Consider the following 13,008-nt stretch of genomic DNA (forward strand, 5'->3'; position numbering starts at 1 on the left):
AACGGTTAAATGTTAGCTATGCTTGCTCATGGTGGAGATCACACTTACAGGTTAATGTTAGCTATGCTTGCTTCATGGTGAAGGTCACACTTAAAGGTTAAATGTTAGCTATGCTTACTCATGGTGAAGATCACACTTAAAGGTTAAATCTAAGTATATGCTTGCTACTTAGTGAAGATAACACTTAAAGGTTGAATGTTAGCTATGCTTACTCATGCGTGAAAATCACACTTGAAAGGTTAAATGTAAGTATGCTTGTACTTAGTGAAAGTCACGCTTAAATTTTAGATGTTAGCTATGCTTACTTCATGATGAAGATGACACTTAAAGGTTAAATGTAAGTATGCTATGTTACTTAGTGAAGGTCACACTTAAAGGTTAAATGTTAGCTATGCTTACTCCTGGTGAAGATCACACTTAAAGGTAAATGTTGGCTATGCTTGTACTTAGTGAAGGTCACACTTAAAGGTTTAAATGTTAGCTATGCTTACTCATAGTGAAGATCACACTTTAAAGTTTAAATGTTAGCTATGCTTACTCCTCGGTGAAGATCACACTTAAAGGTTAAATGTAAGTATGCTTGTACTTAGTGAAGATCACACTTAAAGGTTAAATTGTTAGCTATGCTTGTTCATGGTGAAGGTCACACTTAAAGGATATAAATGTTGGCTATGCTTGTTACTTAGTGAAGGTCACACTTAAAGGTTAAATGTTATTATGCTTGTTACTCATAGTGAAGATCACACTTAAAGTTTAAATGTTAGCTATGCTTACTCCTGGTGAAGATCACACTTAAAGGTTAAATGTAAGTATGCTTGTACTTGTGAAGATCACACTTAAAGGTTAAATGTATTTAGCTATGCTTGTTCATGGTGAAGGTCACACTTTAAAGGTTAAATGTTTAGCTATGCTTACTCATAGTGAAGATCACACTTTAAGGTTAAATGTTAGCTATGCTTACTCATGGTGAAGATCACATTAAAAGGTTAAATGTAAGTATGCTTGTACTAAGTGAAGGTCACACTTAAAGGTTAATGTTAGCTATGCTCTGTACTTTTTGAAGGTCACACTTAAAGGTTAAATGTTAGCTTTATGCTTACTCATGTGTGAAGATCACACTTAAAGGGTTAAATGTAAGTATGCTTGTACTTTAGTGAGGTCACACTAAAGGGTTTAATGTTAGCTATGCTTCCTCATGTTGAAGATCACACTTAAAGGTTAAATGTAAGTATGCTTGTACGTTTGTGAAGATCACACTTAAAGGGTAAAATGTTTAGCTATGCTTGTTCATGGTGAAGGTCCAGTCTTAAAGGTTAATGTAAGCTATGCTGGTTAAATGTAAGATTTGCTTGCTTCATAATGAAGATCACACTTGAAGGGTAATGTTAGCTATGCTTGTTCATGGTGAAGGTCACTCTTAAAGGTTAAATGTAAGCTATGTGTTAAATTTTAGATTTGCTTGCTCATAATGAAGATCACACTAAAAGGGTAAATGTTAGGCTATGCTTGTTTTATGGTGAACGGTCACTCTTAAGGTTTAAATGTAAGCTATGCTGATTAAATTTAAGATTTGTTGCTCATAATGAAGATCACACTTAAAGGTGTGAAATCGTTAGCTTAAGCTGGTTCATGGTGTATGGTCACACTTATAAGTCAATGTCAGCTATGCTTGCCTCATTGTTAAGGTTACACTGTAAGGTTAAGTATTATATCTTGTTTGTTATTGTTAAGGTATTGCTTACTTATCTGAATGATTTATCATTCATCATTGCTTAGTTTACACAAATTTCCCAGCTGGTGAAATGTTAAGTTTGTTGTCCAGGATGCTTTTGTTTAATAAGGTATTTGTAGAACTAATAGAACTTTAATAATTCATGATTTGTCTAATTTTAGTTACAAATTTTGTTACATTATAAATTTCTTTGAGATATAAAATGTGATCCAATGTCCTACTCTTTATGCAGAGCATTTTATCGGTTACAAGAAATTTGGGTTGAGTGATACATTACCGAATATTACACGCCTTAAAAAAGTCTTTTTTACCCCCCCCCTTATTGTTATCTCAAATGGTTTGAACATTGCCTGTGTTTAGGCTCGCTCAACATTGTTGTTGAGAATAAAGTTGTTTATAATAAGTGACACAACTTTCGGCAAGCCCCCCCCCCCCAACCAAAAGATACATCGGGTTGCCAGAAGCGGATGTGACCCGTTCTGTTTGGGGGTTTGAAAAGGTGGGCGGCAGTCCCCTCATCGCCAAGATAAAATTTTGGATCATGTGGACAGGCTTAATTGACCCCCCGAATCGATCCATGAGGTAAAGTTGTCCTTCAATGAAGAAATTTGACTTTGTTGCCATGGTAGGAAAATTTAAGCCCTGGGATGTGTTCCAGTGAACTAGAATATTAAGTTTCAGATATTTGGACCCCACTAAACACTTTAATGAATTCCCAAAATTCAAACAGATTCCCATTAGACCCACCTCTCTGAAATTCTATACAAAATATTAAGTTTACAATGAATTCCAATGAACCATTTAATAATGTTCAGTCAACATTTTGTACCAAGATATTGATATTGTATTAAGAAGTTTATATCGTTTATTAGCATTTGACTTGTAATGGGAGATCTTCTTACATATGACATAAACAGACCATTTTTCTCAGAAAATGCTCTGGACAGTAATGGCGTTAAAATAGGGTGACTATAATGGTTATTATGCTAAAATATAAAATTGAAATATATGTACACATTTCTGTACGTTACCTTTGGGCATAAATACATTTTTATATCTTGTGATTTAGTTTTGAACTCAAATCGTCTTTTGAAGTTAAAGAGATGATTTGTTTGCAGGATTGGCTCAAAATTCGACAGTTACTTCTTGGTCAAGTCAGGCGATTATGAGGAACCAGTTAGGTGGTGATTTTGTTTTATGCTTCTTGTAATACAGTGTATGATATTGCATTAATATAAAAAACGTCGAAGTCTCGTACTTTTATTATTAAGAAATTTATTTAATGATTTAGTTATCCGGATCATACAATATAATTAAATTTATTATTTTAAATTTATTGCAATTACATTTTTATTATACTCTACCACTAATGTTGTTAGTGCATAACTGGAATTACTGTTTGCGGCTTGTTAGATCAGTTCATTTCGTTATTTGTTTCATCAATGCCCACTCTAAATCTCTTTAGTTTCTAAATGCTAATCATCTACCTGACAAGAGAGGTGTTATTCAACTAGCATCGAAATTCTGGGGTTTGTTACTTAAGTTTTACGACACCGAGGCCACATCCACATGATTTACATTTGCACCTGCTGAGTTTAATTTCTTGTGGTCAAATCAGCCTTTTTGGAATTTGAATGGGATAAAGAGTCATTCTCAAGGGTCCAAGGGCACCTGGTGGCCTGTCTACCTGCACACCATTGCCACCACTGTGCTCTACGGTAATATCACCCTTCGAGGACAAATGCCAAAAAACATTTTGTTTTCTTTTCTCTATAAATTTAATAACTTCTGTGTGATTTTCCTGTGTGACGTCACATGCTTTAACAAGGCAATGTGAAAAACCAATGTCTGTGCTTGGTTTGCTAAAGGTCAAGGTCATCTATGAAGGTCAAAGGTCAAATATGAAATATTGTCCTCTTCCTTTTATGCATTCCATACCCTTTGAAGATTTTTCTTTCAAACTTGACTCATATGTGAATTTTAACAAGGACAGTTTGACTGATGCCTTTACCGTGCCAGCTCAAAGTTACGTTTGAAGGTCAAAGGTCAAATATCAGACAGACAATAACATATGCGATCTTTAAGCCCTATATATTTTTAACCAGGTTTTCCGAAGGAAAAAACTGGTTATTAGATTGAGGTATGTGGGCGGGTGGGCAGGCGTAAACAATTTTTTTCTGTGCGCAACTCCTTCTACATTTCTCAACGGATTTTGACCAAACTTTCACAGAAGCTTTGTCATCAAGTGTCCTGGTGCATATTGTCAGGGTTTTGCAATTGGATAAATATTTGACCTAATTATGGCCCTTTGTTTTTTTTCCTTATAAGAATATATATGTGAACAATTTTCTGTGCGCAACTCCTCCTACATTTTTCAACGGATTTTGACCAAAACTTGTTTACAGAAGCTTTGTCATCAAAATGGCCCTGGCACATATTGTCGGTTTTTTGTGATTGGATAATTTAATTGACCTTAATTATGGCCTTTGTTTTTTTTTCCTTATACAGAATATAATTTATAGTGAACAATGTTCTACCGTGCGCAACTTCTGCCTACAGTTTCTCAAACTGATTTTTGACCAATTTTTTATAGAATTCTCGTTATCAAGTGCCCTGGCGCATATTGTCGGGGTTTTTCGTGATTGGAGAATATTTGAACCTAATTACGGCCCTTTGTGTTTTTTTTTTCCTTATACAGAATTATCAATATTTAGTGAACAAATACTTCTGTGCTGAACTCGTCCTACATTTCTCAACGGATTTTTCTTTAAAACTTCACAGAAGCTTTGTCATCAAGTGCCCTGGCAGCATATTGTCGGGGTTTGTGATTGGATAATTTTTTGACCCTAATTATGTCCCTTTGTTTTTTTTTCCTCATACAGAATATATATTAGTGAACACTTCTTCTGTGGCTGTTCCTCCTACATTATTCATGTTTTACATTGCACATAGATACATTGTTTGTTGCTTTGTATTTGTATTTCAAAATACAACATTTTATCTACTATGGTGATATTGAAAACCTGGTTTCATGGCATTGCCATGTTTCTTGTTTTAAATTGGCATAACTGTTTACTGCAACATGAAAAGCCATTGCCACAGCTGTGTCAGTTGTAGGTCAAGGTAACCATTGAAGGTCAAATGTTCATATATCAAACATTTTTGTCTCTCTTATAAATACTACACTTGTTCAAGGATTTTCTTTCAAACTTGACGCGGATCACGTGTAATCAGCAATGTGAATAAAAAACCGATGGCCACTATATGCGTTTACCAGGAGCTCAGACGCGTAAACGGTCATCTGGATCATATTAATTGTTGTCTTTTACTTTTAAGATCTTGTAAATGAAAGGGATCTTGTTTATGTTTGATCTTTGTCAGCTTCTTCTCGAATATTTTAAAGCTTGTCAATACAATTTCAGAGATCTGTTCGTACTCAATTTTGATTTGTACATTATAGCTAAGTTACGTATTACTTAGTATCAGGCAATACCTTTCACACGATGAGGAATTATAGAACTTCCCATTAGAGTGTGTTTATATAGACCCACTATAAAAACAAGTAGAAAGAAGAGGGCGTAGTCTGGAAACGAAGAGAGACATGTACAGAGATTTTCACAAAGACGGGGAACCACAGATTATTTTGTTGTTGGAGATGCAGGGTTCTGGTAAGAGTGTTTCTGGTAAATACTGCTCAACTGCTTGGTGCTTATGGCATCACAGTGATGGACACAATGAAAATGATGAGTTTGAAGGAGTCAAGGAAAATGAAAAAATTTGATTTTCATGTTTTATATTTTCTCTTAGACTAACATAAAAGACCCGAAGTATCCAGAAAATGCTTTGAAACTGCGATATGATAAGATAAAAATTTAAGTAAAATTCTGGAAAATGATTCTGAAAAGATGATTATTTTGCTTGATGGTTTAGATGAATGGTCTTTTGACAGTGAGACTAGAAATGAAGTTCCAGGCAAGCCTTCCTGAACGTGACTTTACAAAGAAATACACCATTGTTACTACATCCACGGGGCCATGGAAATTCACAGTTTGAAGAGTAAAGTAATAGAAGAGATTTCATCAATTATTGAAATTAAAAGGGGTTTTGATAAAACACATGAAAAAGAAATGATTAAGAAAACAATAACAGCATGACTGATCATTAGAATCCAAGTAGTGTTGGATTTAAGGCTTTAGGGGATACCGTCTGTGTGTGGTTGGCCTGAACATGGGTACAATTTATGCTGCACATTTGATTTGTTTATGGATGTGATGTAACTGATAAACTCCTCAAGGTGTGCTATTTATACTGGTATGTTAGAACTATTTTATTTCATGGGGATATCGATTTTAAAACTTGCGGAAATGACAGATCAGTGAATTATGGAAAGTTCTCGGATGTTAAACTCCCTCAGTATTTAACAGGAGTTAGAGTTGTAGATTGAATATTCAACTTTATATGGTGTGTCGCACTTGGCTTATGACTTATTCAATATCCGAGGATAAGTCTTAAATTTGACAAATTGTGTTGGTGATTTTGAAAAAATATCACAGAAGTGCGAGAACATGTCTGACTGGGGAATTTTGAAGATAGATAATGTCCTTCTTTTATTTTGTCCAACCTAGCTCATTGTTCTCTTTCTTTCACAATCATGCAGGATTTTGGTTGCAGTGAATATCGGTATCATTTAAGATAAGAATAGTTTGTCTGATGTACACAACAGAAATGTTGATTTGCCAGCAAGTGCTTTCAGTTTTTATGAGTTTTTTCAGAATGTTGCACACTTAATACATATATAGAAGCAGTCAAATGTTTCTCATATACTGCGTATGTGGTCTAGAACCTTAGGCTTTAGTACACTGTTTCCAAATACATATATGATACTGTGTTCAAAGACTCTCTTTGCCAGGGTTACGAACATAAGAATGGTAGCATTATTATCTTAAATGTTTATGATATTAGAGTATTCATTACTGCTTATTCAAGCTTATGTTTGGAAGCTCATTAGGGAATTCAATGCAGCATGTAGTAAAAGAAGTATCCTTGTTGTTTTATATAGGAGATTTTGGTCTTATAGACGAGTCTCAGATTCGCTCGCTATTGTTTATTCAAATTGCTCGATCAATGTATCCTGACTCTTTCTGTTATTGATTTTACATCACACACAATGTTATTACCAAATTATTATACCAATGTCATATCTTTGAAAAATTTGTTAAGATGTGGATATGAATCAGGAACATAGTGATATGCTAGTACAATAGTACACAAAGTGATACTATAGTTACACATAGTGTACTGTACATGAACAGTTATGATTTTGATTCGAGATACACATATTGCATTTCTGTAGACAGTTTATCAGTAAACTTTAACATTAAAATTCTCTTGTGTCTTTGATGTCTGTTACACTGACAGCATTACCAGTGTGTAAAACAGTTGTGAGAGTATAACTCTAAACATGGAGGAGTTATGATCTATCTGTGATAGCAACAAAGTATTTGATGTTAAACTGGTCATGTCGATACTACTCCATTTTGTAATTTCATTGAGAGCCAGTCATCCTTGGCAATACGTTCTTCAATGATGTTACATGTGAGTGTGAGGGGAGCGCATGATGTAATTTATTCTATCGGGATCACATCTTCAGAACTTTATTTGTTATGCTACTTTTAAGTGTGATAGTGCTGATACTACAACCTTGAATATTTAATTTTGGTGAATTTTGAAAATGAGTAATTTATGAGGAAATATTTGAATTTAAGAAATTCTAAAAATTAAAGAACTTGCAATGGTATGGAAAAATTATGCAATAAATCTCAATTATATCATACCAACGTAACAAGAGGACTAGTCTAGTATTACCATTGTTACACATTCAGTAAGCTGGTTATAGAGCGATTGTAGGGTTTTACTGGCAATATAATACAGCTAACCGTTCTTATCATTGAAGAGTCTTATAAGGATTTTAAGATGTTTGGTCCTCTGATGCTTTGGAGACATGGTTTTAGAAGTTTGTTGATAGTCTTCCTCATATTCCCTCTACTGTAGATGTGGAGTTGGAATACGGGCTGTTTTATAACAGGAGATGGTGCGGAATTTTAATGAGGATATTGTTAACAGTGACATTACATGGATTAAGAGGAGAGAAGAGAAATGATGCTAAACTCAGTATGTAAAAGACCAGGATCAGTATTATTTCATGGCTATACAGGATGATAGTTTTTTGTTTTTAGATTTTTTCAACAAAAAGTGATAAAGTATCCATGTAGTTACATAGTGTTTGAACACTAATTTTTGTTTTTCTACCTTTTTCAACAAAAATAATGGTTTGAATTTTAACTACTGAGATAAAATACATGCAATTAACATTAGTGTTTGAAATTGAATTATTTTATGTGAAAAAGTCACAGTATTTTTTTTTTTTCTCAAAAGCAAAGTGATTCTTATAACAAGTAATTACATATTGTTTGCTGGAGCAAAGAGGATGAATTTAATGCATATGATAACAAATTAAAAACAATTTAAAAATTAAATATTGATGTTTCATGTCTTGTCAATGTAAGAAAAGTATTTATAACATTGAAATTGAAGGACAGTAGTAATATTCAATTTGTGTTTATAAATAAATAAATGAAAGAAATGCAGTGAAATAAAGTAAATATATTGATCTTAATTTAAAGATAAAGGTTCTTTTCTAAAGATCAGGAATAAGTTGCGTGAAAAAATGATTTTGAAAAAATAGTAATGTTTCTAATTATAAATGCATTAATAGGTTTGTAAATAAACAAGTAATAAATTAATGAATAAGTAAATTAATTGAATTATATATTATAAAACAAATATTAAATGTACAAAGTCAGAAAGGGGGATGATGTCAGTTAATAAGTTGAAAAAGTTTAAATAAACTTTATTAATAATTAATAAACCCATTTCTAAGCACATTTACTTTTTATGGTAAAAATAAAATGACAGATTATAATAATGCCACAGAATATGACAAGAGTTAGGGGTTGAAGCTTGTTTTTTTATCATTTGAACAAATATGTTATATATAAATGGATATTATCATACCATGAAAATAAAAAAAACACAAAAAGAATGGTATATACATGCTTAAATAGTCTATGATGATATATGATTCAAGGAAAATGGTACTAGTTATATGTAATAGGTATATGACAAGGGAATTGTATATATATGATACCAGTTATATGACATATAGGACAAGGAATGGTATATATAAATACCCATTATATGATATATTAGGACAAGGGAATGGTATATATATAGTTATTATATACCAGTTATATGATATATAGGACAAGTGAAATGGTATATATATAATCCCAGTTATATGAATATCAGGACAGCGGGCAATTGTATTTATAAAATACAGTTTATATATATGTAAGGGGGTAATGGTTATTTATAATACAGTTACGTGGTTATGATTAAAGCTACAGTGAATCGTTATTTATAGAATACCCTTATATTATAATTTCACTAGGAACAGGGAAATGGGTATATATAATCCAGTTATAATGATTATCTGGACCAGTGGATCAGTATATATATTACACAATTATATGATATATAGTTTTGACTAGTAGAGGAAATTAGTAACTCTTTTATATATGCAATAATGTGATTATGTGAGGACAAGTATAAATGGTCCTGAAACATACATTTCAACCACTATACTAATTTTTTTATGGAGTATGAGGAACTCCTTACAAGTTATATTTTTATGAATCCTTCTTGATTGTTTTATATCAGATAGGATTGAATAGGCGGAAAAAATTATTAATTATTTTTGCGAAAAGATTATTTGTGTACAAGTCATGTTATCAGTCAAGTAGATATATTCTAAGGGGCTTCACTGAGGATTTTTGACATGTTCGGAATTAAATTTTCTTGGATTTATTTTTAGATTTGAGAATATTCTTGAGGTTTCCTACTATTATCAAATATAACTATTTACTCTTGTTGCCATTAGATTCTTCTTTAGATCAAAGCATCGTATCTCCATCCATTAGAACCTCACCGCACATATGAGAGTAATAGGAAGTCTCTGTCCGAGTGACCTATGAAATTCTATATACTTTCATATTTTTACAGAGTCTATTTTGCCCTTTTTGAAGTTTAGAAAAATTCTGCAATCTCCATCACTAGCGGATAGCGCTGAGCACACTGTGCTGTCGAGAGCTCTTGTGGTTCATAATGATATAAATGTTTATAGCTTAACTCCCCTTAAAATTACACATAATTAATATCAATTTTCAATTTTATTCTAAGTTTTTTTCTTTAGAAATAGTATTATTTTTTATGCCCGAAAGAATTTCAGTCATATTATGTTAAACCCGTCCGTTAGCAATTTGGTTTCCGGAGGTAATACTTTATTAAATTCTCATGTCTTACAAATGCTTCAACCTTACTAAAAAAATCAACACTTTTGGACATATAATGCTCCGCCTAGCGGTGCTCTTGTTATATTTTTCCGTATTAAGTTTCCAAATCAATCTGTTTTGGATTTTCTACTTTAATTTTTTATTTAGGGTTTTGGACCTCAGTGGAGCTTCTTTAAGTGAACTAAAATGCTTATATTTTTGTAAATTATATAGATTAACTTAAGGTAAATGAGTATAATGAGTATAAACATGCCTATCTGTAAATTAAGATGTACATATCAGGAATATTATACCAGTTTTTGGCTGCCTCTCAGGGGTATATATTTCCATTCTCGGCTGTCCCGAGGGTAATTTGCCAGTTCTTAGCTGCCCCTCTGGGATATTTACCAGTTTTTGACTACACTAAGGAAATATATTATGACAGAAATATCTGTAAGTCTATAATTACTCAGCTTATTTCAATATTTCAGTAAAAATTTTACATTTGTCTTCTTTATTTCTTGATTTTTGGCACATTTAAGTACCATTTCTTTGAAATAAAATTTACCATGAAAGGATTGCCTAGCTTTTGAAATATTGTGCACTGAGAAAATGTAAATTTTAATTCAATCAGTATAAATGTGAATGGGTAACCCATGCATATAAACAAATACACTTCATTTGTGATGAGTGTAGTTCAACCAAGTATCTGTGGATTCATATGATGTTAAAACTGAAAATTAAATGTTTTCAGACAGTAAAGATATAACTACATTTTATTAAAGCTTAGTTAGTTTTTTTATGCTTTCTGATGTTAGTATACATGTACCAGGATTAAGATATGTTATATATAAACATATGTTACACTTGTCTGTGCCTTTATTCTGAATGAATGAATGAATGAATGTAACAAGTGCATATGTAAACATATTATTATATGTTAATACATGTTTTTTGCTTTAGTTACATGCTATTGAAATCCTTTTATGAAAATAATAAGATGATATTATTTTATATAAAGAAATGTTTTGTTACATGGAACTACACATTTTAAACAGTTGTTCCTGTTTGACTTAAAGGGCCCGTTAAGCCTTCAAAAATCAATTTCTTTTATTTTTTAAAAACTTTAATTTTTGTGTCAAAAAGTTTCTAATTTCATAATCTGAGCCTTCTTTAGTTTCTTTTGCATTTCAGCAACTAGTACAGTTATGATGAATAAGTATTGTATATGGATATGGAATAGCCATATTGTTTTCATTTTGTAACACAAATCTTTTTTTTTCAAACCCATCAGGTGATAAGAATATCTCATGTTGTAAATCTATTATTAAAAACATTTTAAAAACACATATTTGCCCTTTCTACAAAAATGAAAAATCATTTCTGAGGTGTAATGTGCCTTTAAACTTTAAATTTGAATGTTAAGTAAATTCATCTAGTACATATATAAGTAAAACATATAATTGCATGAAGATTATTATTAACAGTTTACTAGATAGATGAATGTTTGTATTTATTTCATGCTTAGATATGTTATGTCTTATGAACAAATGTTTTTTGTGACTTGGAATAAAGTACATTTGTAATCCTTTAGTTACATGTATATGATGACAAATCTATATTATCCATGGTTATGCTTAAACAATTCTAGATGAGGTTAAGATAAGTTCAATCTGGAATGTGTTATATCATTTGTACATATGCTTTATTAGTTTATTATAATTAGCTGGTTATAATGAAGAATAAGAAGTTAATAAATTACTTAAGATATCTATCCATGGTTGACTTATATACTGTCTTATTACAAGTATTTAATACTATATATTGCTTTAGGTTAAACAGATTAAATTTGACCCGGATGGATACAAAAGATCCATCTTTTTTATATTTATCCAACAATGGTGACATGTTGATCAGTATATAGAAATGTTAACAAAATGTAGGCAATATATAAAAATTTATATCTTGTCATAGAACCTTTATGAAAAAATTGTATTTCTGCTGGTTTTGTTATTATTATGTTATACTTTAAAAAGTAAAAAGTAACTTTTTGATTGGTTCTGATAGCATGTATATGTGACTTTTCATAATAAAGAATTGTACAGAATTGATTTGTATATGATTTGTTTCCCCTCTCTTACAGACCTAGTTTAAAACTTGTTGGATACATACTTCCCACTTTTTTCTTATAAAATAAAGACTTAACTGTCAGTACATAAACAACGTTATGTATACTATATAAAGGCTACTTAGAAAGAGACCTTGACCTTTCCACTTTATCCATATTACAAAAACTAAGCTGTCAGTACATAAACAACGTTATGTATACTATATAAAGGCTACTTAGAAAGAGACCTTGACCTTTCCACTTTATCCATATTACAAAAACTAAGCTGCCAGTACATAAACAATGTTATCTATAATATATGCAGACTACTAAGAAGAGACCTTGACCTTTCCACTTTTTCCATATTACAAAAACTAAGCTATCAGTACATAAACAATGTTATCTATAATATATGCAGACTACTAAGAAGAGACCTTGACCTTTCCACTTTATCCATATTACAAAAACTAAGCTGTCAGTACATAAACAATGTTATCTATAATATATGCAGACTACTAAGAAGAGACCTTGACCTTTCTACTTTATCCATATTACACTGACTAAGCTGTCAGTACATAAACCATGTTATCTATAATATATGCAGACTACTAAGAAGAGACCTTGACCTTTCCACTTTTTCCATATTACAAAAACTAAGCTATCAGTACATAAACAATGTTATCTATAATATATGCAGACTACTAAGAAGAGACCTTGACCTTTCCACTTTATCCATATAATAAAAACTAAGCTGTCAGTACATAAACAATGTTATCTAT

This window comes from Ruditapes philippinarum, unplaced genomic scaffold (assembly GCF_026571515.1).
Source record: "Ruditapes philippinarum isolate M1 unplaced genomic scaffold, ASM2657151v2 ctg7742_1_1_1_1, whole genome shotgun sequence".
Lineage (NCBI taxonomy): Eukaryota > Metazoa > Mollusca > Bivalvia > Venerida > Veneridae > Ruditapes > Ruditapes philippinarum.